This window comes from Toxotes jaculatrix, chromosome 13 (genome assembly GCF_017976425.1).
Source record: "Toxotes jaculatrix isolate fToxJac2 chromosome 13, fToxJac2.pri, whole genome shotgun sequence".
In the NCBI taxonomy this organism is placed as follows: domain Eukaryota; kingdom Metazoa; phylum Chordata; class Actinopteri; family Toxotidae; genus Toxotes; species Toxotes jaculatrix.
Genome location: NC_054406.1, coordinates 13,089,602 through 13,098,178, shown reverse-complemented (window position 1 = coordinate 13,098,178; position 8,577 = coordinate 13,089,602).

Below are 8,577 nucleotides of genomic sequence, written 5' to 3'. Positions count from 1 at the left end.
TTCATCTCTGTAAACAGTTTCTTTCAGGGTTTTTTTTTTTGTTGGTTTGGTTACACACAAAAGAAGACACTGCTTGCCCATTTCATTCACTCAGGTGTGATGACAGTTCATCTGGTTTTCTACTTGGATACAGTGCACCGCAGCTCTCACCCCTGCAGCACACACATCAGTCCAGCTCACATTCACGGTCCATGAGCAAACATGCCTGGAGCTCTGAGAGACCAAAGATTGTCACGATGTGGCCACGGATAGTTATGTTTCCATACAGCAGCCAGGAAGTCTCAGGTGGAAGAAACTACAGTTTAAATAACGATAATTTGGACACACAAATTACTAAAAGCATTAGTGTGCATCAGTTAGCACAACACTAAGTTAAAGAATATTATCATTATATTATAAATATAAATCTGAGTTGTATCACGTATCTGATTGTCTGTAGTCTAACAACTTTCACAGTTTAGTTTTCACTGTGTTATCCATATTTGTGCACCTGAACAATGACCAAAGACCAGTACTGTTGAAAAGTATCAGAACTCCAAAACACCAAACACAAAACACAACTGCAAGCCTGTTGTAAACAGTTTCTGCTCCCTAAAGTATCCACAACATCTTAAAATATAACTTCAGCTCACGACTGCTTCTGTAACTTGACAGAAGCACAAGACTGAACAAGCTTAGCTATGCTAATAAATCAAAACAAAGAGCCTACAGCCATGCCAACAGCATGCTAATGTTTACAGCTTTCACAATCTTGGCTTAGCATGTTAGCATGCTAACACCAGTTAGCATAAATTTCATGGCAAGCCGTCCCACAGTTGTCGACTGTGATCCAAATCCTCTACGTGCAGCCAGAGGAAAAGCATTAGGATCCATCCTCTATGGACCATGAATGTCTGCACCATGGTTTTATGGTTATGCAGTAATATTAGTAGTAGTGTGGAATGTGGAATGTGGAATAAGACCTGGCTGCTGAATCAAAATATGTGTTTGTGTGTGGGAATGTGCAATGTAGTTTCCTGCTGTGCATGAATGTGCGAATGTATACGGCCGTATATGTGAGTCAGCTATAGCATTTTGAGCATAACGTGAGAGAAAAGAACCCCTACTGTGTTCAGTGCCACTGCCTCAAAGAAAAATAAATCAAACCATTGAAATCTCTTCTCACTTGGGGGACTAATCTGCGCCATCGTCTCTATCTGCTCATGAGAGATAGGACGTTTGAGTTGTGATGGGATTTAACAGTAGAAGCTGCATTCAGGCATCATAAATCGCTGCACTTTTGCAGTGGGGCGGAGAAATGCACAAAAAAGATAGAAGAATATAAAAGCAAAGTGTATGATAATTCTGCGGTTGGAAGAATCAGTTTTAGGCTCATTAGTTCAAGATTGGCGCATCATCCCCAGAAGTATCAAATGACTAATTTCAACGACCATCATGTCATCTGTGCTCTGTTTTCAACATGATACGCTTACAGCACTATTACACATTTTAAAGGCCAAGTCAATTTATTCACAAAGCCCAGAACAATCAAGATTTTTATTGGATTTTTAAATTGCACTTGATGGTGTTTGCCTCTTCAGGAAATTAGCATCCTCCTAGAAGTCTATAGAGAGAGTGTAGAGTAGAGATTACCTAATGAAATAACTCCTCCTTCAGGATTACAATGCAACACTCATAAATTATAATCTTAAATAAGCTTTGTGTTTTCAAACCCTTTGATGTATTATTGGAAGACAATGCTGACTGTGTGATAATTATCTGGGCCCTCTTGACTTAAACCCTTTGATATTAAGAACATAAGTGCCAAAGCAATGCCCTAAAGCAGATCACTGATCCACTTGTGTAACGATATTTACTGCCACATTCATCTTAGTATCTTAGTGTGTAGAGAAGCGGGACAGTGAGAGACCCGAGGCGTTGTGGTCGCCATGATTTGTTGAGCTGCAGAAATGAGAACGAAGGAAAGAACGAAGGAGCACTTGCAAAAAAAAAAAAGTATATTTTTCTAACCTTCCAGGGATGAGAGCAAATCAGACAGAGGATTCGTCTGCCAGGCCACACATAATGCAGCTTCTGACCTCGCTAAACAACTGAGTCATGCTGTCGAACCAGAAAGCCTGACAAAAACCAGTGGATATCTGTTCAATCGCGGCAGACGTCCGACACAAACTGATGGTGTGAAGTTGATATCACCTCCTGAGTACTTCAAAGAACACAAAAGGAGGACGTCTTGCTTGTCCTAAAAAGCTGCTGTGAGCCTGTCAGTTCGCCCAGAGCTTATAATACATCTTAGAAGATAACCGTCTAAGTCATGTCTTTCTAATAGCACTTGTTCCCTCATTATGTACTAATGAGATTTATGAGACAAATTATTAATTATCGGGGCCCTTGATAGAGTACATGCTGTGGAGGCAGTGGAGAGACTTTCCGTGAAACAACAATTTATTTCCGCCCTTCCCTCCTTTGGAGCTTAAAGTCACATCTCGTATAAAAGCTTTGTTTTGCTCTTTGTTTCTGCTGTGAGCTCATCTCTGTCAGATATTTTAGCTCTCGTGACAACAAAAACTTCAGTTATTCACAGTGTCAAAATAATTACACAGACACAAACAATGCAATTTTCTAGATCCTAGGGAGGCAGAACTCTTTGGTACACCTTTACTTGTTCTTCTGTTTGAATACTGGCGTATTGAGTGTTGAACAAATTAGCAAATGTATTCCTTGCTGACATTGCTCTAAGTCTGATTCATCCACATATTTCTCTCTATCCTCAAATGGTCTTAAAATGCAGGCCGTATTACTCAGTGATGGGGAATGCATGTTCAGTATAAACATTCAGTGTACATTTACACAAAGCAGAAACAGCTTTTAATGGTTTTTTTTTTCTTAAACAGGAGAGTTAGAAGGAGTCTGTAAAGAGTTTTTCAAGGATGGAGAACAATTTGATCTAAAATCAAACTGAAGCACATTGTTAACTTTAATCACACCTCCTATTGAGTGTATCCAAAAAGGTCATTTACTCCTTAGACCATGCTGTCAACCCAATTCTATCACAATATGGGTGATTGAAGCTACATAATACAATGGGGTGTCACATTTAACTAGACCGAATATCTTTGCAGGAAAAATTTGACCAGGCTGTTGTTTGAGTGAACCTCCAATAACCTTCGATCCTACTCGGCTAAAATTCAGAATCTATTACCCCTGAGTCACAAATTTCAACATCTGCTGTGCAATAAGTACAGATGTGCTCCAGTGTTGTAATGCTTTAACACACAGAGCTTACGGTACACAACCGAAAAACCAAAGCGCTTAAAGTTAAGGGACCACGGAGCCTCGTTAAACGCTGGGTTAGCGGCCAAAGTTTCCCTTTCATCCAATGGCTGCGCACTTGGATTTTCCACAGTACTCAAAGCATTTTATGAGGGGTCCCAGCACAGCAGGAGAAACACTAACTTATTTCAGTTTTACTGTCCCTGCAGTGTGAATTTAAGAGAGGTTTGAAGAGATACAGCTTTCAGACGCGTCTAGATAAGAGACAGGCGATTGATATTCTCCCAGATGTATTCTTTTGCCTGTGGCACCCTGGCTGGTGCCCACCCCGTATCACCTATCAAGCTTAAATCAAACCCAGATAGTACCAATCTGTCTCACTCCATAGGTCTTAAGATGTCCGCCGAAGTGGAAGATTAACATCAGCAAAGTGCAATGCACATAAGCAACAACACACAGTCATGAAAAATGAAAGAGAGATGTGATAGACCAGAGCATCCTGAAGCACTGGAATGGACACTGGAGACAGGATTCTGTTCAGTGGGAGCAAACAGTGACAGAGACAGAGTTGAGCGGGACCAGATTTTCCTCGTATTACTCAAATCTTTGCCTAAATAGTGTGATTGGTTGTGTTCATGCAAGCAGTTTGCTCACAGGGGCCTTGACCCTTCCGATGATAAATGACTAGAGGAAGAGAAACAAACACATAGGTGGACACAAAGAAGCAGAAGCAAAGGATTTTTTTTTTTTTTTAGCAGAAAGTAGAAACAGTTGCTTTTCTTTGCCCCTTGTTTTTCAAAGGTAATAAAAAGCTGCCTACAATGCAAATATTATAATACAGCTTTTCCCTAATAATTTTAATAATTACAGAAAATTAAAGCACATGTGCAAGATAGATGCATAATGCAGCTGCTTTGGTGAGTTCACAAAACACACCTCAAGTTACCAGTAATCCTTCATCTGAATATGCAAATGTACCGGCCCAAGTAGGATTGAATGTAATGATTCATCCAAAGCAGGTCGGTCTGCAGTTTCTGCCATCCTAGGGATATACAGGGGGAGATCTTTAATAACCTGTCAGTGCTCAGTTAGCCAGCACTGAGCTCAGCCCACAGTCTGCATATAAGCCTCACCCCCTGAGATTGCATCTAAACCCTCAGGATTAACACCATCAAGATCAAAAAACTTCAAGGCCACATAAAAACAAGGCAATCAGGAGGGCTGATGGTCATCGTTTTCAAAGCGCTTCCAGGCAGGTGTAAGAGTGAGAGATGAAGATGACAGGAGTCCAGAAGGGCGCAAAAATTCATCTCCTCCGCATCTGTCCAAATTTGTCAAGATGTTGGTTTTTGCCGAAAGCAATGTCAACAGACTACACTCAGAACGTGAAAGGATCTGTGTCTTCAAAGGTGCTGCTGGACACAGTATCTTTTCCTGTTCTGTTCTACTATTAAAGGGCAACTCTGGTTTATTACAACTTGGATGTTATTTTAAAATCTGAGACTCGTGATCTTCAAAACGGCAATGAAATATCTAAACCTCAAACTCAGTATGGATGAGAATTCCTGGTGTTCAGAATTAAAGGAAACGCTGAACATCTATACCTCTAACAATTTAGAAAATTTAACTGGAGGAAAAAAACAGCTACAGACACTTGCCTGCATCAAGGACACATTTATGAACATGACTGGACATTATGAGTCAGCGGTTAGCTACCCAGCAGTGAATGAGCCACTGACTGTAAAGCATGAATGAAACAGCTGATTCCAGTTAGCTGGTGGAAGCAGTGCTCTGCCTGAGGTAATGCCATGCTCCGTTCTATTGATGAGGTCTGTGCGACAGGGTCAAAAGCTCCAGGACAGCTGGACATTGAGCTAAGATTGTTTTGTCTATTATTTTAATAGATTTGTCCCATATTTCTATCAGCAATAATAACTTTGTACTCACTAAATTAACTGATGAAATCTGTTTCAGGAGGTTAGATGAGGCAAAGAACACCAGTGGTCAGACTGTACCACAGGATAGCCAAAGAGAAAACAATCCTGCTGCTGTAAACATCTGTCACAGGCGTTGGAGCCAAAATCTAAATCAAATAAAGCTTCTGCATTCTGGTTCACTTTGCTTGTAGCCGCTCACACACTCTTCCAGTGTGGTTCAGATAGATATTTACAAACCTGTATGATCGTCTACAACCATTCCCAGATTTCTAACTGATGACTTTGGTGACTACAGTGTTTTCTGAACCCACAGAAATGAACCATGAAAATAAGGTCCAAGTTGTGCTTCCTTGAACCCCCTGTGTTGCTATGAGCGGAAAAGCACAGAGGGTGGACACATTAGTATTCATTGCGGTGTGTCCACCATGCAACACACATTATATGTTATATACTAGAATATATTACTAGTATATAATACGTATTGTTTTTCTCCCTTTCTAAATCTCTTTAACACACACACTTACACGCTGTCGGTATGGGAGCCGAGCAAAGGCAGTGTGTAATGGCCTTTAAAAGAAAAGCTGTCATGGTCTAAGGTTAGCTCAGGTCCTGTTACACCTTCATTTGGCATCGCCTTGACTCTGACTTCTTTAAACTCCCTGATCTGTAGGCCACAGCTTTCCTCTGAGTAATGAGAAGCAGAGAAAGCAAAGACGAGCACGCTGGGCCTTATGATAACCCAGTAGCTGAAATGGAAGGTACAGTACACAGATTATATTACTAAAAGCAATGCGGAGGAGCCTATGACAAATTGCTGTGTGAAATATTGGTCTATATGGTAATGGTGGTTGTGACACACGTTTTCCACAGAATACAGAAAAATGTGCGCAGCTCTGCTTTCCCTTGCATGATGTATTGCTTTCATTATTTTGCCATTCAATAAAAATGAAAATACTGAAATCTTTTCAGGGTCAGTGTTTGGATGTTCTCCCGTCAGCTTCACATGCAACAGTGAGGAGGAACCAACAGTTAGAACAGTAATATTAAGACATTTTCATTTCCTGCAGTGTGATGGTGTTTGATTTTTCTATTTCAGCCAACATTCACATTGCGTTGTCTCTTTAAAAAAAAGACCCTGTTAAATATACAAAGTAGTAGAGGAAATCTGACAACAACATCAGTGACCTTTAGTGACATTATGCTGTGTGCTGCACTCTGTCAGCATTAAGGTTATATGAGGAGCAAAATATGATTCCAGTATGTTAATTAAAAATCTTGTATCTTTGACTCCTGAGCTCAGGATCAATAGGTCCAATGTACATTTAAATCTGATTTAAACGTGCAGTAATGGTGTTTTCTATGGCTGTTTCATCCTTAAGGTCAAACATGTTTTTTGCAGACTGTTTGTCTGCATTATGATAAATACGGTCAAGCCTGCAGAATATTAATACTGTTAAATATTGACCCATATTGTGTGTTAAATTCTCCTCACAATGCAACCATGCAAAGCAAAATGAGGACACTGGTCAATGGTTAAATAAAGAGGAAGTGCAAAAATAGTACAGCGCCTTTGTCGTACCCCAAGTCAACAGTACATCTGAATTCATACACACACACACACACACACACACACACACACACACACACACACACACACACACACACACACACACACACACACACTCATCAGAATTATTTGCATGAGGCGATGAATAAAACGCAAACACAATTAGATTTGTGAGATACTGTAGCTGATGGAACACAGAGACTCTCTCATCTGTTATCTGTCACACTATTCGAAAGTCATCACTCTGTTTGCAGAGTTGTGAAAGGGAGGACATGAGAGGCAGAGACCCATGAAATTACGTGGGATAATCTTTTGTGATCATTTTGTTTGTTTACCAGTATAAATACTCTACCTATTAGTGGGATTCACACTCTTCTACTGTATGTCCGTAGATCTAATTCAAGGCTCACTTATTAGGCATAGAGGATATGAGTCATTTGTTATCAGGAATGTGAAATTATGCCTATGCAAAAATATTAAAATCCAATGAACATTCTGTGGTTTGCAAAGTAGCCTTGGGGTACTGATGTTTGTGGTTGGTGAAAGGGAAAGGTCATAAAACAAATACAAAGAAATGGAGGGATAGCAAGGACACACAGTGTCACTGATGCAAAGCAACTGAAACCAGTGCCATCAGTCTCATACCGGGAGCTTTGGACCTGTAGTTTCAGTCTGACCTGCGCCACCTACAGGCAAGGAAAATAACCCTGCAGTTTTGATGCTTGTGCCACCTGCAGGAATGCAATAACATCATATATATTCTGTCCCCTGCCGTTCTAAAATTAGGATGAAAGGGGGAGGATCCTAAAAACACATTTGTCCAAAGGAATAGAAACACGCTAAGATATGACGTAGTGGCCAAATGGCCCTGGGTTAAAATAAACCTGCTTCACTTTGAAAAAAAGTTGTCTAAGACATGCGGACCCCTTTTTATAAACTGTGCAAAAACTGTCAATTTAAATCAAAATATAAGTCCAGGAGACAGAGAGAGAGAGAGAGAGAGAGAGAGAGAGAGAGAGAGAGAGAGAGAGAGAGAGAGAGAGAGAGAGAAATCAATACCCATTCCTCAATGATGGGAGAATAGACTTTGTGCTTTGTATGAGGGTATTTCCAAGAACGCCAGAGAGTGAGCTGCTGATAAGATGCATATTATTACATGATGTGAAGTGGAATAAAAGGCTTGATTCATCACATTTGCAGACAGAGGTCTATTGTGAGATTATGCAGTACATCTTATTCTTTTGGGAAATACCCTAAAGCAAAACACAAAGTCAATAAATCTCCTGTTGTTGAGGGAGAAGTTTTAATTTCCTTATTTTTTTTCCTCTTTATATATTATCCTGAAATATAAGGCCACCCAATTAAACTCCCCTATTTACTGACACTTTAATTGAAACCAATTTCACTTCAAATTGAACTTTCAATTGATAGCCTTCTGCAGGGGAACAGCTCCTACCTCATTCTCTCTGCCACAAATGGAGCCCTAATGTTTCGTGAGAGGTTTTCCTGCCCTGCTCATGTTTACGACCACCCACAACATTTGTTGCCGCCCAAGCACAGCTAGTCAAGCAACAAATTAGCAGCGACTGGTGGAACAGGATTCTCAGAGGGCCGTTGTGAAAGTTTATGCAGCGGAGTCTGACATCCAATTAGCTGCTTCAATCCGTAATGCCAGTCAGTAAGAAGAGAAAGTACTGGCATTATGTTCATTAGATACTGCCAAATAACTATGTTTATTGAATTAATGAGGGGTTTCTCAGAGGTGCAAATTATCCCTTTCATGCATTCTGCAAAGGTATTTAA